The 25,261-nt window shown below is 30.9% G+C and overlaps 1 protein-coding gene across 6 annotated transcripts in view; it reads left to right on the forward strand.

Moving 5' to 3' along the window:
* Positions 1-25,261, forward strand: part of LOC115878260 (cAMP-specific 3',5'-cyclic phosphodiesterase) — a 743,109-nt gene that overhangs the window by 89,196 nt on the left and 628,652 nt on the right. For 4 of the 6 annotated variants that reach the window (XM_030894682.1, XM_030894683.1, XM_030894684.1 and 1 more), the window contains exon 1: positions 19,866-20,495. The exons of the other annotated variants lie outside the window; for them this stretch is intronic. The gene's annotated coding sequence lies outside the window, so the exon portion shown is untranslated. Of the gene's footprint in view, positions 1-19,865; positions 20,496-25,261 lie in introns of those variants that run through there. 6 annotated transcript variants of the gene reach the window in all.

Raw genomic sequence — 25,261 nt, forward strand, 5'->3', positions numbered from 1 at the left:
AAGTTATATTTTTTCTTATGGAACACCTGGTATGTTATGTCATTTTTGGATTCTTGGGCCCAAAAAAAGGCATTTATTATAGGGGTTAAATATGTTTAAAATCTTTATTTTTTGAGATATTTAAATTTGCATGCTACAATAGAACAGACTATTAACACCCTATACATTACTTTTCAGAATTAATTCTTATGCTGAGTTTAAAGGTAGAGAAACAAACATTACTGAAAAATGGTATTGGTTCCTTAAATTTATACAGGGCTATCAAAAGTTGCTGATCTATTTTAAGGATATATTTTATATAAAAATTTCGTTATTTTAAATGCAACACCCTCTATTTTTTTAAATAAGTCGAAGCAGATTCAAATGCTCTTTCAAACTATATTAGGGTTTCCTATATCTATCTAGCTCAGACTTTGAATAAAAAGTGATTTTTAAATAAAATTGCAATTAAGATGGCTGGTGTCGCGTTGGCAATTTTCTAGTGACAATTAGTAACTATTTTCAAAGTCGACATTAGTTTATGGACGTTATAACTAACTAACTGTCACTAGAAACTTGCCACGACAACACTAGCCATCTTGATTACAATTTTATTGAAAAATCGCTTTTTATTCAAAATCTGAGCCAGATAGGTATAGGAAACCCTAATATAGTTTGAAAGAGCATTTAAATTTGCTTCGACTTATTTAAAAAAATACATAGTGTTGCATTTGAAATAACGAAGTTTTTATGTAAAATATATATTTAAAATAGACCAGCAATTTTTGATACCCCTGTATACATTTAAGAAAGGAATATCATTTTTCTGTAAAGTTTATTTATCTACCTTTAAACTCAGCACAACAATTAACTCTGAAAAGTAACGTACAGGGTGTTAATAATCTATTCTATTGTAGCATGCAAATTTAAATATGTTTAAATATCTCAAAAACCAAAGATTTTAAACATATTTAACCCTTATAATAAATACCTTTTTTTGGGCCTAAGAATCCAAAAATTAAATAAGATACCGGGTGTTCCATAAGAAAAAATATAACATTTGGTATGGATCTTAGTTCTGAAACATCCTGTATATTTCAAAATAATTTTAAATTGTGCACATTGTCTCCCCGCATATCCCCACAAAATAATTTATTTCTACATCTTTCCGTTTTCGTATAATCAACCAAGGCGAATGAGGTGCGCCACCCTGTATAATGGTGTGATTACTAATTCAAAGTAAAACAAAAACTCACAATCTTTTAAGATGTTTATTTAATTTTTTTTTTAAATAAATATCTTAAAAGATTGTGAGTTTTTTGTCCCCTACCCCTCGTCAGAGGTTTTACTTTGATATGTACAGGGTGGGTCAAATTCGACGCTTTTAAATGGAAACGCCCTTTTCTATAGGAGATAGACGAAAACTAATATCGGTGTCTGGAGCTCAATTTTCATCAAAAACATGATGGTGAAAACCGCACATCAATATCTGTTACCGTTTCGGAGTTACGGGGTGTTTTTTAAAAATGTGCATTTTTAACAAATTGCTGTAACTTTTTTGCTATGGAAAATTTTGTATTTCTATGAAAACATTTCCAAAGCACCTTTTTACGTAGAATTTAATGGTTTAAGTATAATTTTTTAAAATTAATAATTTAAGAGTTATCAACAGAAAAATTGATTTTTTATTTGGGACACCCTCTATATTTTTAATTAACTGAAAAGAATTTAAAATTACCTTTCCAAAAATATAGCACACTTGATATTTTGTTATAATCCCCTTCGAAATACAGAATTTTTAAAAGTTCGCCACTTTTAACTAGTAGGCCTTGGACCCCTTATTGATGATATGCCCTTAATGGAACCCGAAAACATACTTTTCCAGCAAGACAACGCCTCTGAACGCTGAACGAAGTTATTCACAAATTTTTGCAGCCAATTTCAAGAATAATTAAATAGCTAACCAAGATCCCAGCCGTTGGCCGTCGAGGCCGCCTGACTTAGTGCTCATGGATCTAATCCTATGGATATATTTGCGGAAGAATAAAGGATCCTTATTCCTCCGTATAATCTAGACAAGAATTAGAAATATTTAGCTGTTATGAGGGGGTATCTTTCACCCCCACTGAGTTAATGAATTCCGCGAGAATTGTTCAATAACGGCCCCGTCTGTCCATAACAGAAGACGGTGGATATGTCGAACACCTGTAGCAAAATCTCATGTCTTGGTTTGCTATTTATTTTTATTGTTATTAGATATAGTTTAAATGTTATATATTGATGTTGGTTAAAATATATTTTAAATTGTTATAAAATTCTGCATCTCTCATTGCAAATATTATTCTCGTTTTAATTGATGCTCACAGCTAGAATTTTTTTGCATTACAGCCGGTGCCGTTCAAAGCCCACTAATTTAAAGCGGGCGAATTTTTATATAGTCTATATCTCGAAGAGGAATCGAGCAAAATATCAAGTGTGTTATATTTTTGCAAAGCTAATTTTAAATTCTTTTCAATAAATTAAAAATATACAGGGTGGCCCATATAAAAATTAAAATTTTCTGTTTATAATTCGTAAATTATTAATTTTAAAAAAATTATACTTAAACCATTAAATTCTACGTAAAAAGTTGCTTTGGAAATGTTTGCATAAAAATACAAAATTTTCCATTGCAAAAAAGTTACAGCGATTTGTTAAAAATGCATATTTTTGAAAAACACCCCGTAACTCCGAAACGGTAACAGATATCGATATGCGGTTTTCACCATCATGTTTTTGACAAAGATTGAGCTCCAGACACCGATATTAGTTTTTGTCTATTTCCTATAGAAAAGGGTGTTTCCATTTAAAAGCGTCGAATTTGACCCACCCTGTACTCACACTGGGTTGGAGAACGTTTAGTGATTACTAATTACTACAACAGATATAGGTGTGGATTCCATGTACTGTAAAAATCAAAGTTACTCTTTTTTAGAAATGCTTAAAGAAGTAGTAAATTATTAAAAGAAGAATTGTTATACCCTTTTACAGAAAATTAAAAAAAGCATGAAAAAATGATTGAATTTTTTCCTGAAAATCAAGCGGAGTTTCTATGGTAATGTAATTTTGATTTCATGCTTTGATAGATTGTTATTTGTAAAATTTAACTATATGTTTATGTTTTTTTTTTAAATTTTCTCTAAAACGGTATTGAAATTTGCAAAATTATGAACAGGATTAACCATTTTAGAAAAAGCAAAAAGTTTTATGAAGAAAGCATTTTCACAAAATGTCAATAAAAAAAAAGTTTTCCCTCTTGTAAAGACAACATCCGGGGACATATTGTATGTGCTATTGTGCTATGCATAATTTATGATACATATTGTCTCAAAAAATTAGAGTAATGGCTTAATTTAAATTAAAAAAAAGCCGCGTCTTAAATTTTATGATGTTAGTTCCCAAGGTATAGAAATACCTCCACTCTATGCCATCGAACTCTTAAGGAAAACATCGATTAATTAGGAAAACCAGTCATTACAAGCGACAAGTTCAAGTTTACTATATAGATGGTGTACCACATATTTAACATTGTCCGTTAAGAGGGTACCATGCATAGATGATTTCTTACCTATTTCAAATAAATTGCCCGTCAAATTAAATACCACAGCGATTTTTTTACTCATTTTCAACGACTTGTAACTTCGAAAAAAATGGACCGATTTTGTTGATTTTTTTAGCATATTAAAGATCGTTTTTCGTAGATTGATCTGATTTTTCTAAATTTTGTATAAGATTTAGTTTTCTACGATATACAGGGTGTGAAAAAAGGAATGTAATTTTTGTAATTTTTGTGTTGCTGCCATTTTGCCAAAAAAAATTAACTAGGATTATAAATTCTGGGTATAGCTAAGACTAATATGTCGGGAAGTATTTGGAATTTTTACGATAACCCATCTGGAATAAAAGATAATCAATTTTTACTCTAACTTGTATTTTTTCTACCTTTCTTATCCAAGTAGCAAAAAGAAATTCTAAAAGGATTGAATTATTTTATAACAGTCGAATAGCGTTGTCTTAAGGACTGCTTGATTTTATTAAGCGTTTGGTTTCGACCATTCTGTTTTTTAATAAAAGTTGTCATATTAAACTATTTTGTAGTGGTTTTTACAACGTATCCTATAACGCATTAAACGATAATTTTTTTTAGTATGATATAACACTTAATAAGACAATGCTATATGATAACAAACATATTATTTTATTAGACTCTTATACCCACCATGTAAGAGTTCTATAATATTCATATAACTAGTAGTCACAAGATCATATAATAGTTACTTAAACTTGTCTTATTAAAGTTGTATTACGTTGTATGATAGAATGTTTTTTTGCGTTAAACTACGGTGCTGTATACAACACTAGTTATATAGTCTTATATGATAAAATTGTGATTAACAAAATAAATTCGCTGTAATATCTGCATTATAAAACTGGTAATGTATAATTACAACCTAACCTCATTTTAAATTAAATGGTATACTTAGTTATTTATTTTGTTATTGTTGTTGTTGCAAAAGTAATATCTACGTACGAGTATAATCAATCACAGCTATTATGAATTCTGGACAAAGTTGGAAAAAAGTTAACAAACGCAGTGGTAGTTATAAAGAGCATGTAAGAAAAAACTCATCGAAATTACGGCAAATAATCCCGAGAATTCCGTGGGTTCCCAAAAGCCAAAATCTCTCGGGTTGTCTGGTTTCTTCAAAGCATTGTTGCCACGTTGATGTAAAAGTTTTACTGTAGTAATGTTTGTATTGTTTTATTGTTGTTTTTCCAAGTCCTTAGGTTGCCGCTCACTCGTCGGGCATGCATGAAATGCATTGCGTGCATAAATCCATGAAAACCTGATCATGTTTGTTAGTTTAAATACTAATCAAATGAGATTTGCCAACATCCATTTGTCACAAATCTCAATATGTCAAAAATAGTTCTATAGTGCCTGGAAATTCTGCGTAATGATAGATATTTATCTTATACCGTTTTATTTTACCACAAAGACTTATTTAAGGGATTCATTTATAATAAAATGGTTGCATTATAATTCGCCATGTTTAAGGCAGAATTTTTGTATGGCCTATGGCCGCCATTATATGAAGCAAAATTAAAAACATCAAAATAAATTGTAAAATGTTTTTTTTGAGAACTATTTTGTGATAAGATTCCCACATACAGTAATAAACTGTTTAATTAAATTAAAAACAAGAATTTTTGAAAATTTTATTTTATTTTATTGTTTAAATTTATACGTAAACCTAAATCGAAATTAAAGCGCTTTAATTTTTTGCCAAATACATACCTAATCTACCAGTAAAATTTTCGGCGCAACAAAAATTTTCCCTACTTTTCAAACCCTATTAATGATTTTTTATATTACATATTTGTTGTACCTTTTGGCTCTACCCGCCATTTTCACCGTCGAGTAAAGTCTCCTTTTTAACAATCCACATCCTCTAGATTCATTTTACGACACGCTTAAAATATAATTTGCTCCTAATATTCATCGGTAAAAAATAAAATACTCTTTTACCTCGCTAAATGATCAAATGTTTTTATTGTTCTGTTTCTTAGATGTGACCACGTAATACACAATAAAACTAGTTTTATAATAGATATATAACGCTATGTAAAATAGTTGCATAAGAGTTGTATACCCTTTTTATAGAACTTCTATACTACTAAACGGTTGTATAAAAATGGGCCTTTTTTGGTTGTAAAGCTATCATATTACGGTCATATAGGACGTTATATGAATTGAGGTATCCTATAAAAATTATCACATAGCTGTTTATACAGCCTTTATAAAATAAAATTTGCTACTTGGGTAAGAGATGCTAACAAAACTGAAATTAACTTTAAAATTGTAGGGGTAAAAAAATGATTTAACTAACGCAGTTTAATAATTAATATTCTGAACTTAACAGCCCATAAGGTTAAAAGAATAATTTTTTTTTTGCTGGTCGTATTTTTAAGAGATCCTGTATTAAACTGCGTTAGTTAAATCATTTTTTTTTAATTTCACATTGTAAAAGTAACGAATATCCTACAATTTTAAAGTTAATTTCAGTTTTGTTAGCATATCTCTTAAGAAAGGTAGAAAAAGAAACAAATTAGAGTAAAAATTGATTATCTTTTATTCCAGATGAGTTATCGTAAAAATTCCAAATACGTCCCGAGATATTAGTCTTAGCTATACCCAGAACTTATAATTCTAGTTAATTTTCTTTTGGCAAAATGGCAGCAACACCAAAATTACAAAAATTACATTCCTTTTTTTCACACCCTGTATATCATAGAAAACTAAATCTCATAAAAATTTAGAAAAATCAGATCAATCTACCAAAAAAGATCTTTAATATGCTAAAAAAATCAACAAAATCGGTCCATTTTTTTCAAATTTACAACTCGTTGAAAATGAGTAAAAAAATCGCCGTGGTATATTTAATTTGACGGGCAGTTTAAATCTTATTCAACAAATTAATATGTTTAAAAATTTACTTTTAAATGATTTTTTGATAAAGATACCTACAAAATTATGATTTTATACTTTATTTATGACAATAAATAAGTAATTATATTATACTTTTCACCATTACCAAAATGAAAACATAATATTATGAAGATTTAGTCGATACGAATACCTAATAGTCTCGTATTTTACCAACAAATAGGAAATCCATTTACCTGCAGAATTACAAAGTAATGTTTACTTTTTTCCGAATGCCAGTCATTTTTCACTTTTGTTTAGGAACAGTTGTTTTTAAACTGCATTTCTCATTGGCGCTTTTACCCACAAAAACTCATTGCGCTTTTCGCAATTTGAATATTTTTGATTCATTTTTGTTAAGGAAGTTTTAGATTGGACTGAAAAATAGTGTTAAACAAAAATTGTTAAATTTAATGAATTAAAATAATATTTGAGAGTTGAATGATAAACTTGGTTTGAAACAGCTATTAAATTGAAGAACATGTTTGAAAAAGTGTCGTTTGAAATGTTGGAAAAGTAATAAATAAAAAAAATGCATTTTTACGCGTAAAACATAGTTTTTTATGTGTAACAAATAGTTTTTTTTCGTGTAATAAATAGTTTTTGTACTTAATAATTGATCCACTTTCACAAATATTGTATTAAGATATCAATATTTTTGAAAAACTCCTGGACTGCTGATAAATCCATTAGAATATCTTATACACTCTCAAAATCGTATAAATGTTAATTTCCAGGTACACTCAAATATATTTATAATTAAAATTTAACTTTTTCTAACGCTCAAGTTGAAAGTTGGCTAATTGTAGTGACATTAAAGAGAATTACTTTAAATCCCAAAGTACATTTTATAAATTGAAATACTGAAACAACTTAAATTAAACTTTTCTTGCTCAAGAAATCTTTTTTTCAATTGCTAAATTTTCTTAGTACCTAAATAGATTATTCTATTTTCCATTTTCCATTTTCTTCGGAAACTAAAAAAACTATAGATAGGGGCGCAACTAGACACAGACTTCACCCCCCGCAGAAGACATCACCCCTGAAGCTATACACCCCTAGTTGCCCAACTGGCTATAGGATTAAGTTAGAAAAATTGGAACTTTAATAATCACAGCTAAATAAATTGATGATCATGATTAGGGTTTCACGAGATTCTCGAAATTCGAGATTTCTCGTCTCATCTCGATTTCGAGACGAGATAGAGACGAGACTGAGAATTTTTTTTCGAGACGAAATCGAGAAAATGACTTCGAAATTTTTCGAGATCGAGAAATTTTTTCGAGATTTCTCGATCTCGAAAAACTTTAGATGCTGCAATAACTCAACAGCTCATAAAGGGTAGAAAAATGGAAATAGAAACTATGTTGGGAAATATTTTATCGTACAATGCTAATTTACATTTCTTTATTTACAATTATTACAAATAATTAAAAGATAACTTCCCCAAAACTGTTCGATCAGTCGGTCTTTTCAGGATAAAAAAATGCCGTAAATATAATATATTCTTGTTCGTATGGCACCATTTTCGTATAAATTTCACTATTAACTCCTATTGAGTTAAACAAATTTAAGTAATGTCGAAGAAAAAAAGTTTTTCAATAAAAGACTGTTTCGAGTAAACAAAAATCAGTTTGTTTTTGGGATTTTGGGCCAAAGTCTGCGTTTTTTCTTTGTTACACATGGCTTTTAGTTCATACCATACCTATACTAGCTCTGTATTCTATAACGTCATTTTTTAACATAAAAAAAATGAAAAGATAAAAAAAATGAAAAAATTCATTTACTTTGAAACTAAAAGAACTGCCTACCAACTTTTTATTAATATATTTTAGTATGGGCGGCTATACGTGCCTCCCGGCGCTAATTTTTTAATAATAATAAATCAGTTATTTATTTTCGAGACTCTCGAAATTTCGAGAATCTCGAATCGAGATCGAGAAATTGATTTCGAGAAAAACATCGAGACGAGAGTTTCTTAATATCTCGTCTCGATGATCGAGACGAGACGAGAAATTGCCTTGATAAAACCCTAATCATGATCAATGACCAGCAAAATTGTGAAGTTAAAAAGATTATGTAGTATCCGTCTCGGCATGTTGCGTTATGATAAACAACAACCTACCATTTCGGGAAAAATTACAGGTAGACCGGTAAAAACAATAATTACTTTCCTCCTGTTAAATTGATACCATAATTTATTAGCAACGTTGCCGTAACTTCTCTCCATACAGCACAAGTTAAACAAACTTTAAATCAGTTACGCAAATTTCATTACAGCAAATTACATTGAGCAAATTAGAATACTTGACAGGTGAAAAAATCACAAGTTCTGCCTTTAGAAATTTTATTTTTTAAAGTGATTGTTGTTATTTAGGCAGTATTATACCGTATGATCGAGAAAAAACGGCGTCAGCGATGACTATGAAATGAAGATCGCTGTCATTTTATATGTAAATTTATATGGGAAATGTCATCGATCGTCATCATACCGTCATCATACGGTACCATACCATATATGACCTATGCATGAGAAGAATGTAGAATGTTTAGGAATGGAGTTAATCACCACGACCTTATAGATCTATTGTGTGTTCCCCTTTCTTGAGTTATAACGAGTTATAACTCATCATACAGTCTCAGGGCTTTAACAAAAGCCAGTATCAGAGACGGCTTCACAGAGGCCAGCTCTCCATCCTCGACATCAGCCGTACCAAAGTTCATGGCACGAATGGTCGTCACCTCGGTGCACTCAGTGATAAGGTGTTCTGGTGTTTCCCCGTTTTTCCCACAGAATCTGCATTCACCGTTGTTTCTCAGCTTCAGCCTACTGAGGTATTTGTTGAGGAGACAGTGTTCTGTTAGAAACCCCGTGACAATCCGAAGATTGTTTTTACTTAAATCAAGGAAAACCTTTGATTTTTCTCGGCCGTAAGTTCTGAGGAACTTTTTCGAGTGTCTTAAATCGTTGGAGGACACCCATTCCAAGTTACGGATGGAGTCTTATTAAGTTCCGGTTCTTTTCATACTTTCAGGATTCGGTAACAATAATTAAAACATTATTTTTTGTTACATGCGAAAGTCCATTGATACTTTCTAGAGATCGAAATTAAACTTGTAAATAAGTGGTTATACTATCTCTTACTGTTCATATTTCTGAAGTTTTTCTGAAGTTTCTATAATGTTTATAGCAATTATATCTTTTTATTATATGATATTATCAATTTTCTCGAATGATTACTTTATATTTTGATATTATTTTCATTTAAAAGTCAATTTTTTATCAGTTTTACTTTTGAAAAATTCCTTGCTACCGATTAACGAATTGCACCATCATTGAACAAAAATTAACAAATATTTGCCAATACCGAAAGTACCGGAAAACCGGAAAATCCCCGTTCCTTAAAGCACAGAATATCTAGCTACGCAACAGAAGCCTCGTTACATGTATAAAATTGTAGGTAGCAAAAGGAGACAGGCTTTAAAAGTCTGTCTCCAAATCAGATATTTTGATGTGGTAGTTTTGCTACTACATAATAGAGAGCAATAAATTTAAAAGAAAACAGTTTTCTACAAACAAAATTTAAAAGAATTTTGTGCAGTGTTGCCATTGTGTAATTCATATCGTAATACTTCCCGATAAAGCCTACTTTCAAATTTGCTACATCATTTAAACATATTAAAATAGATCAGAGCTGTTTTTTTCAGTTTGCCATGTTAGTTGGAATTAAATCTTATGAGCTAAATTACAATCACTTCCTGACGTTTGATTGTATAATTGAATCCTGAATTTTCATTGTAATTCGGCGACAATATAATAAGTATTGTTCTACTGTATATGTATGTATTATGATACCACTTCCTGACGTTCGATTGTGTTCATACCAAGTTCATATTGTATAATCGGGAAAAAACGGCGTTAGCGATAGCTATGAAATGAATATCACTATCATTTTATATGTAAATTTATATGGGAAATGTCATCGATCGTCCTTTTCCAGCCAACTGGACGCCGTTTTTTTCAGAAGCATATCAAGTGATACCATAATATAGTACTATATTACGATACATGGCGTTCGATTGGGCTTAAATTTGGAATACTACGTACCTTCGGTGATATTGTAATATTATGGTACCAAGGAGCATAATAAGAGGTACCATAATATAGTACTATATTACGATACCATTTCCTGGCGTTCGATTGGACTTAAATTTGTTATACTACGTATCTTCGGTTACATTGTAATATGATGGTACTATGTGCATATAAAGTGGTACCTTAATATAGTACCATATTTCAATACCTTTTCCTGGCGTTCGATTGAGCTCATATTTGATATATACTTGCGTATTTTGATGACAATGCATTATTATGGTACCATGAAGCATATCAACTGGTACCATAATATGAATACTATATTACGTACATGGCGTTCGATTGGGCTTAAACTTGAAACTTGCAGGATACTACGTATTTTCGGTGACATTGTAATATGATGGTACTATGATGCATATAAAGTGGTACCTTAATATAGTACCATATTACGATACCATTTCCTGGCGTTCGATTGGGCTCAAACTTGGTATACTACGTATCTTCGGTTACATTGTAATATGATTGAACTATGATGTATATAAAGTGGTACCTTAATATAGTACCATATTACGATACCATTTCATGGCGTTCGATTGTTCTTAAATTTGGTATACTACGGATCTTCGGTGACATTGCAATATTATGGTACCTTAAAGCATATCGAGTGGTACCATAATATAGTACACTATTATGATATCATTTCCTGGAGTTCGATTGGGCCCAAATTTGGTATACTTGCGTTTCTTTATAAAGAAACAAATCTTTATAATTTTAATTTATTTTACGAATTTTAATTTATTGTTCGATGTCGTGACAGCAACTTTTATGCCGAACTAATATATTATTAATTGTATCTGTGTCACTTTTTAAAATCTACCTAGGTCTATATAAATAACGTGGCAAACGGAAGTAATTTGTTATAGTATTTTTTAGTCAGTTAACATTTTTTGTACTGCATTTTAATAAATTATTTCCATTATTATTAAACTTATATTTCATTACTAACGTTCCAGCATTAATAAATATCACTATCAATCGCCCTGTATATTATTAATTTTAAAGGTAATTAAAGGTATTTTCTTAGTTAACGTTATAAGTTAGTGTATATTAAAAATGTATATGTTTTGTAATAATATACTTAAAACTTTTTAATAGCCAAAGGAATAATTAATATAAGTGTATCTGACAAGAAAAGAAGAATAGAAAGAAACGCATACTGCATTATACACAATAAAAAGAATGGGATGCCAATTCAAGTCTTTTTGAATCTGGCAACTGTGCATATTTAGCCGAGCTATAAGGCCGTCGACGAGCCGTCGATCCTAAACCGAAAGTTCAAAATTTCTAATTATATTCTGATTATGATATTGTCGCGCCATCTAGTATTCTATTTGTGCAATTTTAGCTCTTTCATTTCGAGTATTTTTCTGTTGCGTAGCTAGATATTCTGTGCTTAAAGGCATGGTACCGGAATTCCCAGTTCCGGTTCCGGAAACCCTACGTTAAATGATGGTTAGGGTGAGCCAAAAAAACTAACCTATGGAATTTATGGGTTAAAATGAACCTAATAACCGAGAAAAAAAATCCTCCCGAAGGAAGAATTTTTAGCTCAATTTTAAAAGGTGTCGGTGAATAGTCAAAATTTTCCATTTAAATAACAGGTAAAAAAATATTTTCCATTGAAAGTACCATAACTTTGAAACGGTCTACGATAAAAAAAGGCTGTACTTAAAATGCCGTTAAACGGTAGCTTACTAAAATGCCGTTAATAGGTATGACGTCGTTGATGTGACGCACTTGACGGCTTTATGAAATATAGGAATTTTATAAGGACTAACCAACGCTATCCACTTACACCAAAATAACCAACAACCAAACGCAACCTGTCGCGTTGTGACGGGTACCTATCTCTTCTAAACTAACCTCGACACTGATAAAAATATAAAAACAAATATAAATTAGTAAAAACCGAACCAAACCCACCAAATAACCAACTAACCAGTAGATTAACACCCTCCAAATAACCACGCTAACCAACCCACCAAATAACTAAACCAATCCAACCAAAAAGAGTGAAACCAATGCAATAAGATCACGCTATCAGCAAAAAAAATATAAAAAAGTGTTGGTCAGCGTGAGATTTGAACCCCGGACCATTCGCTCACGAACCAAGTTTCAAGTTTCAAAGCATTTATTGAGAATGTCTCCTTAAATACAATAAAAAGGTGCTATATACAATATATACAATAAATAAAATAACATGATAAGATGGTATGTTGTTCTTCTGACGAAGCACTCAACTATCTAAGCGAACCCTGTGAACAGGGGGGCCGATGTTTGCCCTAGGTAGCTCTTTTATTGACCGGGCGAGGACTGCATGTTCCGCTTTTGCTCACACATGAATTGGGAGTATAGAGGCAATGCCGACGTGCTTTACTTTAATAAGTATGTTGGTTACTTAAATCAGATCCGTAGAATCGGAGGAAAAAACTCTTAAAAAACCTTCGTAATATCTAGTAAGTTTTCGGTAATTTTATTGTTTGTTTGTATGTTTAGTTGTGATGTAGTAGTCCTCAGTCTATTCTGCAACTGATGTACATATTTTATGTACACGGTTGAGAGTAGTCTGAATCTTAGGAGTTAATTGATGTTACGTTTTGTGTGTCTTTGTGGTCAGCGTCTATAGTTATTTAATTTATGCTCTGAGTTAGAACATTACTCATTATATATAGGTAGCCGTAGTATATCGGCAAATGTTTCATATTTATCACATTGTGCTGCCTTTGTTGCGTTATATTTGATGTTAGGGGCGAATTATAAATTTGCGTCTTGTAAAATTTTTGTCCTATTGTGTCGATAAATTCGTTTATTGTCTCTAATCCAGTATTTTCATGTAAATGTGCTATACGAGTATATCTGTCATATCCGGTGATTTTCCTTAGTGTCTTATTTTGTAACCGTTGTAGTCGCAGTCTTTGTTTATTTGAGATCTTAATCCATACTGGGCATGCGTATGTTAGGGTAGGCCTGAGTATAGTTTTATAAAGCAATATTTTATTATCTACCGTCATATGCGATCTAGGTGACAGTAAAGAATACAATTTCTGTAATGCTGCGTAAGTCTGTTGTATCCTATAGGTCGTATTTGATACGAATGACAGCCGCTTGTCAATTTTAATACCAAGATACTTGACACAGGATTTTGGCTGAATAGCTGTACCATCAATTTTTAATGGTTCATGGACAGTTACGTTACTAATTTTCTGTGTAAGAAGTAATTGTTCCGTTTTTGTAGAATTGATCTTTATTTTCCACTTTTCGAAATAAGGCAATAGTCTCAATAGGTGATACTTCAGTTGTTTATTGGCAATATTCACGTAGTAAGAGGAAGCATATAAAACAGTGTCATCCGCGTATTGTCCAAAGTTTGTATTTGGATATCGAGGAATGTCAGCGGTATATAAAGAGTATAGTAGTGGTGCGATTACTGTGCCCTGTGGGACACCAGCGCGTATAAGTTTTTGAGAAGACAGAGAATTGCCCACCCTCACTCGGAAGTAACGACCTTGGAGATAGGATTTTATTAGATTTACAATATGTAGGGGATAATTATGTATAAAGAGGAGCTTGTAAAGAAGACCTTCATGCCAGACAGCATCGAAGGCCTTCTCCACATCCAGAAATAAGGCTAGAGTAGACTGCTGTCGCTGGAATCCCGTCTGTGCATCGTGTATCATTCTTGCAGCAAGTAGAGTGGTGTTGTGTCCGCGTCTGAAACCGAATTGTTCACTAGGCAATGTTTTGTTATTTTCTGCGTGTTTTGTTAGTTCGTGTAATATAAGTTTTTCAGATACTTTTGCCATTGTATTCAATAATGCTATAGGCCTGTAGCTTCCTGGTTTCGTTGCATCTTTTCCTACTTTATATATTGGTATTACTATTGCTTCTTTCCAGGCAATTGGAAAGTATTGGATTCGGACAATAGCATTAATCAAATACAGCAACTGCACTTGTGCTTTTCTCGGCAATTTTTTAAGAAGTAGGTAGCTAATACCATCTGGACCAGGCGCTTTATTGTTTGAAAAGCTCCTGATTGCCATTTTTAAGTTTTTATGTGATATATATGTGTCGCGTTTTGCTTGTTCATCCATTTCCGATCTAGGTAGATTAGTAATGCATTCATCAATATTCGCTGTTCGTTAGTTGTACTTGGTCGTGGAGTGTGAACTGTTGCAAACTGCTTGCTTGAACATCTCGGATTTCTGTTTGTCGTCAAAAGCTTCTATGTTATTGTCTTCCAATGTCGGAATAGTCTCGAAATGTTTTAGTCAGTATTTTTGTCATTTTCCATAGAGAGTTGTCTCTTATATTTAGGCCTTGTAATTTAGTTTGCCAGATATTATTTTTGTGTTGAGCTATTTTTAGAGTAATCTGTCCGGACAATAGATTGAATTGCTCTCTATCTTGTGGTCGTCTATGTCTTTGCCATATTTTTAAGCTTACGAAGCGATAGCCTCAGCCACGGAGCCACAGGTGCTCTTGCAAAATGCTTATAGCTAGGCATTACTTTCCGCCGACATGAACGACGTCACAATATCTATTAACGGTAGGTAGGTATGTATTAATCGGTAGGCATCTATTAACGGTAGGTATTAACTATTTTAGTAGGCTACCGTTTAACGGCTGTTTAAGTACATCGTAAAAAAATTACATCGCGGATTCTTGTAGAGCATAAAATTTCCTCAAAAATCTATCTGATTTTTTTTTCAATTCAATAATTCCTATATTTGTAAGCTTTATAAAGTGAAAAAATTCAGTTTTAGTATTTATTTCGTGATTTTTGTCTTATTTTAGTGATTTTTAGTGAGTGTATTGAGAATTTTTAATTTTTATAAATTGAGGGTCAAAACAAAACTATATTTTTCAATTGACAAAAATACTTATTTTACCATAAAACTGTATTTGTTATCGTAAAACTGTAATAACTCAAATAAACCTAATAGAAAATCCTGTTTCTTATAGGCTGACATATTATCTTGCAGGAATCACTGTAGTGAATCCGTCAATTTTAGTAGTCACAAAGAAAATGTATTTAGAAAGTAGCCATAATACTTAATGGAACATTATTTAACTTAAACTCGTAATAAAACTTACCAATAAATAACTATGGTCCATAAAACTCGTACTCTATAAAACAAACAAGAAATTAACGAAGTTAACAGAAGTTTGACGCAGGTAATTATTAATTTAAGGATGATTACTTAAATATGCTACGTAAAATTAAGTAAGACATTTAATGACGACAAACAAACTACCTTGTGTTATACCAAAACAGATTGAATTTACTCACACGCCAGATGCTTATTTTTCTATGTAGAGACAGAAGTGGTTTGTTTATTTTTTCTTGCAGGAAAGTGTTAAACATTTTGACTGGTCTTGATATATGTCTTTATACACCCGCTTCCAAAATTATCTTAATTTATATACTTAAAAGGACGGGATATAAAAAAATTATTTTAAAATATAAATTTTTAAATATAAATTTTTTGTACATTCTATATATTGTTTACTGCATATTTTTTAAACTATATTATTATATATTTTTTATTTTTATTTAATTTTTTTATTTTATATTTTATTTTATGAAATCCTAAAAAGGTAATATTCATATTATATAAAATTGTTGTTGTAAAGAGGCATATATTTTATATTTAAAAATAACATTGTTGCCAGTTTTCAGATGATTTATGAAATTTAGATATTACCATATTTTTTTTAATATCATTTCTGATGAAATATTAATAACAATCTTACTAATTTTAAATTTATTTATCCTTATAAAACGTCTGTTTTTTTTTATTTGAGTCAAGTGTAAAAGAGCAGCAGCAACTCCAAAATAAACATTCCTATAAGTTAAAATTCTATTTCCATTTCTGTAGTAATAGGTCTTATAAATTAATATAGATTTAAATTAAATTTGTTGACATGTTTCTAGACCCCTGTTATAATAATCCCGAAGGATGTCTGATTTAGGTAAAAAATGTACTTCCAAAATATCATTTAAAAGCGATTGGCAATGACTGCGAAGAAGACTATGTCTGCCATTTAAAAATAGGTGTTGGTCTGGAAAATATTATTTTTTTCTTAAAATATATTAATTTCTGCATTTTTTTTTTCAATGACATACAATATTACTGCCATGGAAAAAATGTCCATGTTAAAAAGTTACTAAAGGCAAACTGCTCATCTACTCATCAAAAATTAAATAAATATTCAATAAATTTTCAATAAATTTTCAATAAATTTTCAATAAATTTTCAATAAATTTTCAATAAATTTTCAATAAATTTTCAATAAATTTTGCTCGTCTACTCATCAAAAATTAAATAAATTTTCAATAAATTTTCAATATATTTTCAATAAATTTTCAATAAATTTTCAATAAATTTTCACTTATAATATCACAAGAGCTTAAATTATTTTCGGAAATTTTTTTGAGGGCACGAATATTTCGAAAATTATCCCGAGTCGAAGACGAGGGATAATTTTCCTAAAATATTCGTGCCCGAAAGAAAATTTCCAGGAATAATTTAAGCATGCGTGGTATTCGGTAAGAAAATTTCACACTTAAATTTGAAAAAAAAAATATTAATCCAACATGACATTTTAAAATAATTTCAATTTGTTAAGTTGGCCAAGGTATTGCTAAAACTCAAATGGGTAATATTTCAATATATAGACATTGTAGTTCATTCACATTATGATTGTAGATCTTATGTTAAAAAAATATTTCCACTAAAGTTTCGTGGCGCCTCGAAAAAATTTCCGGAAATTTTTTCAGTTGCCATGGTAACTAGTCAACATTAAAGCATGTTATTGGTTGAAAAGTAGAGGTGTGAAATTTTCAATAAAATTTTCAATAAATTTTCAATAAATTTTCAATAAATTTTCAATAAATTTTCAATAAAAATAATTGTTATGGCACAGATAATGTAGATTTTATTTTTTAATGCATATGTTACGGTTAAGGTCCGATGTCCGGTTAATGTCGACATTACCCGGTTAATCTCGAGAATAACACACAACAAAACAAACAAAAACATAACCAAACCCAAACATTAACCTGTTAATGTCGACATTAACCGGACATCGGACTTTAACCGTAACACATAATATATTACAAAAACGTAGCCAAAAAATTAATTTTTAATTAAACAGAAAATGTGCTAAAATAATGAAATAGCTGATTGAAAATCGGGTTCAACGATGTTAAACATGTTCTATAGATTTATGGATTTCCTAACCAATTAGAGTAGTACGAGATTTTTGCTCTGAAATTAACTGTTGTCAACCGACGATGATTGTTTTGATCGGCGGTAAATGAAATTTAAACGAACTTTAGAACTAATACAACACACACAGCCAATGTGAATTTCCCGTTAAAATAGAAACAATAAAATTAGGTATATTTATTAGTATTGTGCATGCCGTTGGGGCGGATTTATTCCTGTTAAAATATTTCCTGCTATTGTTAAAATTTAACGCGAGGTTGAATAATAAATAGATAGGTTAAATTTTATAGCTTAATACTCTGTTAATAAGTCTATCAAAATTATGTCAAAATATGTTAAATAAACAATTGATTCAAATGGAGATAACTGTATTATGGATATAACAGTACTGCTCAGAATACCTACTTTGTAGGATCATTCTAGAACTTCTTGAAAAACTAATTTTATTAACAAACTAGTTTTACTTTGAACTGACAATAAAATTAGGAACTTTATAAAGGGTGTTCCAGGCTAAGCGTGCATTAAGTTTCTAGAGAACCACAATAACTAGATCGAAGATATTTTTCACATCATTGTTTTACAACGAGATCTATTGATTAAAAATATTTTCAGTATGGCGGCACTTCCGGAAAAAAATAAAACAGCGCAAAGTTGGTTTGGAAAGGATGAACGATAACATACTGCTTTTTGAACAAAGTGTCACAATATGACATGGCCAGATCTAATGTTTTACATCATTTGACGATTAAAGTCATAGGCTACTGGTTAAAATCAAGAAAAATATACGCTTTAAAACTAAATTTTAAATAACTTAAAAACTATTTATTTTAGGTATAGGAACATGCATAGTAGCTTTACAAAAAACGAGATTTGGTATGTTAGTATATGACATAAATTAGAATTTATTGGACGTATTCAATTATTTTAGTCACTTCCTGTTTCAACGGAAATGGTTATAACTTTTAATTTTTAAATTACACCCTCAGTATTCGATAGAAAATGACACTCTGTATAGAATAACATATCATATGTCAACTTTTGACATTTTCGCATATGGTTTATTTGAAATTGTAACATGCTCCTAACGACAATTTGACTCGAAATACCAAGTGATACCAAATTATGCGTAAAAAAATGTATTTTCCAAATATGCTAATGAGCCACCCTTGTTCTATTTGAAAAAATTGAGATATGATTTAAAATAGTATCTGGGCATCTTTTAACCGGCTAGGAAGTCACGAAAAACATTAGGCGATCAAATTTATTTTTCCAAGGCTCCTTGATTAAAAATTCTTGTTTTTAACACACCCATGACACTCTATATTGAAGTTAAATCATACAATTTGTTTTTAAACGAAAATGTCAAAAGTTGACATATGATATGTCATTCTATTCGGAGTGTCATTTTCTATTGAATAAAGTAGAAATATACCGAGAGTGCCATTTAAAAAGTAAAAAGTTTTGGTCATTTCCGGTGAAACAAAAAGTGACTAGAAACAATTGAATACGTCCATATCTCGTTTTTTTATCTGAAAAAATAAAAAAGTTATAGGGGTTGTGAGCCACTTTCGAGACGCACCCGGTATAACATTTGGTGTTTTAATTTGTTTGGCGCTTTCCGGGATATTATAATTAAATTCTGGGATCCGGAACAACAATGAAATCCGGGATTTTACCAGATATCATCAAGGTTTAATGACTTGATCATTCTTAATTTTTTTAATTGCAATTTTTGACAGCTGGCATATTTTTCGATGATTTTAATTAGTCTTTGCAGCAAACAAACGAATCTTTCCTCAGCTTTTTGCAAAACAAATCGATTTAAAACATAAAGACGACTTGAAAATAGCCAATCGACCATAGATTCGCCCTCACAACCCTACCGACTTTCCGTCGGAACTGGCAACGAGGCTGCGTATACTCTCGCCTATGATTCTCCGACCGGGGACCACGGCACGCTTTGATCATTTTCCACGTTACACGCGAAACAAGCTAACGTGCCGCCGCGTAAACGCTACCTTATTTTCCGTTTCCGCTACGCGTCGTCGTCGTCGAGTTTTCCAACGGAACTCCGAAAATCCGAACTCGCGTTCAGCATACCGGTGAGCCCCGCTCTCAAGTGCCTAACTAACGCTTAATTATTCAACTGTTGATCAAAGAAGACTCGGCAAGGAGTAGAAGAAGATATGTTTTAATAATTCAAACTACGCGCCGAATTGAGAGATTTATACAAGAGGCGCAGAACAAAAATCAAAATTGCTTAAAAGGAAAAAGAAAATAAGGCCTAAACACCTGAGCACCTTTTTACTGAGACGTATTTTCTATACTATAAAGGTTCTAATAAATTATCCTTAAACAATAGTGCAATAAAATATATACCACGTAGGAGATAGTATAGTAGCTGCCTTATTAAAATTGTCGCGCTGAATCAATAAAGCTGAATTATTAATATTGTAACGTTAAAGAGATGTTTTATAATAATATTTAGTGTATACATTAGAGAAGAAAAGCCGTAGAAACATAGTTTGCAAAAAAATAGTGATCGCAGTGATTGTGAGTGACTTATAGGATTAACTCTTAACATTTGGATGCTCTGAGTCAGGTAATTGAATCTAATGACAACCAAACGACGAAAAAGCATTTACATTTTATAACAAAATTATAAAACAAATTATCAAGCAATTCAAAAATTTATTCAAATTCTGACTCATTTTCATAAAGTATTTAAGAAAAGTATTGAAAGATCGACTATTATCCAGAATATTAAAGGAAGCATATGTGGTCGTCACAGGAAATAAATTCCTGATAGATATACTTAATTTTAACCAATATTCTGTAAAAAAAAATATTTCAACTTCGCTGGTAACCTAATGTTGTCATGATTGTTAAACGATGATATTTATATTGCATCTTAGTTTCATTTAGGTTTAACAGATCGACAATAGCTGCCAGTTGACAACAGAACTATGCACAAATTATCCCTATTCTTAGTGCACAATAAAACCATAAAGCTGAAGACTGTATTTACCTATGGTATTTACCCTCCAGAATTGCAATTACTAACAGGCCTTGTCATTCCTATGGAAGGTTGTTGAATTGTACTGCTTATGTCTTTTGTTAGTATATTGTAACTACTTATACAGCATTCAGAAAATATAATGTGCAAAAACGTAGACTTTAAAAAATAGTTTAGTTATATACACTATCGGACAAAAGTAGAGCAACAAAGTTCATTTTTATTCATGTTTGAATAAAAAAAAATATTAGGTTGTGATTTTCGGCTATGTTTACTAACACACTATCCTTACACTATTACTATAGTACTATTTTAGTACTAGTACTATAGTACTAGTACTATTTTGGTGTAAATCAGTTTAAAAATGGTAAATAATATTGATTATAAAAATTGATAAGAATGGGGGCGACAAAAGTAGAGCAACAAATTGTATTCAACAAATTTTATTGTGTCTTTTTTCAAAAAAAATATTTAACACATTTAAGAACAATAATATTTGAAAGTCATACATTAGTAATTGATAGAATATCCATTATTATTAATAACTTGCTGACAACGGCGCGGCATTGAAGCAATCAACTTCTGAATGACATTTTCGGGAACTGGAATGACATTTGTCCAAACTTCATTAATTTTATCTATCAAGGATTGTTTATTTGGAAACATTTGGGTACAAATACGACGTTCTACTTCTTCCCAGAGATTTTCGATGGGGTTAAGGTCTGGGGATTGTGCTGGCCATTGCAAAACTCGAACGTCATTTTCCCTAAACCACTGTTGAACAACTTGTGAAGAGTGTTTTGGATCGTTGTCCTGTTGGAAAGTAAAACGCAGTGGCATTTTCCATTCTGCATAAGAAAGCATGGCATTCTGCATGATATTCCTATAAACAAATCGGTCCATCGTGTCATTAATAAAGTGTATAGGGCCTATCCCATTCCATGAGAAACAACCCCATAAAAATACCCTTTACCGTGTTTAATTGTAGGTGTTACGTATTTAGGATTAAACCTTGTATTGATCGGTCGCCTCACACATCTCATTCCATCAGAATTGAATATTTTGTAGCGCCTTTCATCACTGAACAAAACTTTTTTCCAGTCATTGACGGTCCAGTTTAAATGCCGACGTGCCAATGCCAACCTTGCTGCTCTATTTCTTTCCGAAACTAACGGCTTTTTGGCTGGACGTCTACTAAATAAATTTGCACCTGCTAATCTTCTTTGTACTGTTCGTATACCAACCGTAATTTCTGGAATTTCGGCAATAATTCTAGGTGCGGACTTCCAAGGGTCATTTTGAGCAATTTTTTTGATACGTCTGTCGGTCATTAGTGTATGTTTTCTTTGGCCTTCCCGATTTTGGCAACTTTTCTAAGTGTCCCCTGTTATTATGCGATGAAATTATTTTAGATACACTGTACCGGGGTAACACAAACTGTCTTGAAATATCAGCTTGTTTGTACCTTCCATGAATGCATGCACAACTCTTTGCTTCAAGTTTTTTGAAGTTGGAATTCCTCTTGGCATGACCAATCCAGCATAGAAATGTTTTAAAAAAACATAAAATAAACCTCGCAGAATTATTTTGGGCTTTGCTTTTGCTAAAACCCTTCTTTCTGAATTATTTGAATGTTGCTCTACTTTTGACGCGTTACTATTAAGCATCTAAAACTAAATGTCAAAATAAATTCATTTGTTTTGTTAGTAAAAATTCTCGTTGTCATGGATACTCATAGCCTACTTCGTAGTTTTTAAATTTATTGTATTTGTATACATTATCATGCATGTATAATTAAAAAATCGCGATTTGCAAATATTTCTTGAAGTGTTGCTCTACTTTTGTCCGATAGTGTATGTATTTTTTGTAAATATCCTAGGAGCCATAGATAAAAATCAATTGACGCGAAATTTTCAGTAACCCATTTGTTGTCTTCTGGAAATGTGGCAGAAAAATAAACACTAATGAACATATTATCGTCTGATTGGAAAGAATTACGTCAAGTAGGCTTGTAAATAACTATCGATGACTTTCACCATCTAATTGTTGTATAAAATGACAGTAATTAATATTTCCAAGCCAATTCTTACACCTTTTTGTTTCGATAGTATGGTATTTGATGTATGTATAATTTTTTTAAAAATCCGAAGAGGGATTTTAGAGCCACTGACTCTTTCACTGACTTCTAAGACGCAGTATCCCATTAGTTGATGTAATTCAAGTCAAATTCTTTCCCAAAAACAAGGATAAAATCAATATTTAATGAAGTAGACGTCCATTGTTTTGTAAACAAAGAAATAAAACAATAATTATTGTTGCCAATCAGTTTTTTTTGTTGAAACGAACTTTTAGTCTCACTTTCTACATACAAAATATTATAAAATACACAATGTTTTATAGATTAGTGTTTAAATTTAAGATTGTAAGTACTAAATCTGTCTAAAACTCAGATTATCAAAGATTATATCTGAATTATTTCTGTACAAGATTAGATTTAAATGTTTGTCATTTTGACTGACACTACAAATATTAAATACACCTGACGCCGAATATATTAAACAATAGCTTATCGCTATCTCCTCCGTGTTTTAAAACAATTATGACATAGATCATAATTCAATTATGACATATCGAATTCCTTTTGTTATTTTCCACTTTTAAAATCAGTCAATCATCAATTTTATTCTACCTTTTTATATGCGTAAGTGGACGAAAAATGTCCGAAACCAGCAGGAATTTATTGGATAATTTTACGATCTGGGAAATTATTTTTAAACAACACTTAACTCTAATAGTTTCAAATGCTTTTTCGTCGTTCGGCAATTAGCTTAGAATATCTATTTTTAAGTTTTCACAACGTTTGAGCCATTTCCAATATATCGTGTTTGCCGTGCAGCGTTTATCCTGTGACAATATAGCTTTTCTATTAAACTAACAGGCAGCTAGTTGATGTACACATATGTAGTTGGGAACAAAACCGTTGCGTGTAAAATTTTGAACGTCAGGGACGCAGACAGGTATATGAAAAACTTTAATCGATAAAGTAAACTATAAAAGGTACCAGGCACAGTATAAAAACCGCTTAACCTATTGACACTGGATAACAAAAATGCATACAAACTTCTTAATTGAATTAAGGGACAATATGTCCCGTAACCTATAAAAAAACAAGTGTATACAGGGTGCTACAAATTCGAGGTACGAGCATTGGTATCTCGGTAACCCTAATAGATACGAACATAGTTAATTTAGGGCAAAGGTGCGCTTTAGGATGTCCACCAAGATGCCATCAAAAAAGTTTTAAAAATTTCAAGGATTGCTGAGTTTTTTGGAAAAAACGGATTTTTTTTGAAAATCAATTTTATTTTTTTCTGTCGTTACTTTTATGAAAATCAAAAAAATAATTGCACATCATCATAGCTACTTTATAAGGGCTATCTAATAGTATTTTTAGATTTTCAAATTAGTTGATAATTTGTGAGATACAGGGCCAACTTAATTTTTTAAATAGGGACCTGCGTTTTTTATTTCAGATTTTAAAAGAGCTCGGTCTCCTGAGTGCAATGAGATGCCACACTTAATATCTTTTTTGTTTCGGACATTTGAACATAATTTATTTAAACTAATTTTAAGTCCGGCTCTGTTTTTTTTTAAATATTTAATCTATTCCTCGTTACAATATTGAAAATCTTTCAAACTTAACAATGACGTGGGGTAAAACATTGAATATGGAAAATCAAATACAATAAAATAATAAAAAATAATATACAAATGAATACATTACTTCACGTCATTTGTAAAAGTGAAATCAATACATCTCAATATTTACAATAGAAAGTACAAAATACATTCGGAAGTATAAGAAGAAAGTTCAAAAGAGCTATACATAAAATTGAACGAAAAATAAATTTGTGTAATTAGGAGGGTGGTAACCCTTTCGAACATGTATAGCATTTTAGAAACTAGTTTGTAGAAGTCGATTTATTTATAATAACTACGATTAATATTACGCATATTATTAGATCGCATACTGAGATTTTAAATTCACAATAAAAAAAGTAAAAAATAATATCTTTAAATTGCTGACCTGGATATAATTTATTTGTATCTTCCAATAATTGGTTAGGGATTCGATTTTTCTTATTCAATGTTAATTAGCGTTGATCAATATTGTTGCGATGAATAGAATCATATTAAATAATTTAAAAAACCAGAGTCGGACTTGAAATTATTTTAAATAATAATTAAATAGTTTTCTTGTTGTTAAGGTACCCAAAACAAAAAACAGTATAAAGTGTGGCATACCATTGTACGCAGGAGACCGAGTTCTTTCAAAATCTCAAATAAAAAAT

The sequence above is a fragment of the Sitophilus oryzae genome, unplaced genomic scaffold (assembly GCF_002938485.1).
Source record: "Sitophilus oryzae breed Bouriz unplaced genomic scaffold, Soryzae_2.0 scaffold_1507_pilon_pilon, whole genome shotgun sequence".
Taxonomy (NCBI): domain Eukaryota; kingdom Metazoa; phylum Arthropoda; class Insecta; order Coleoptera; family Curculionidae; genus Sitophilus; species Sitophilus oryzae.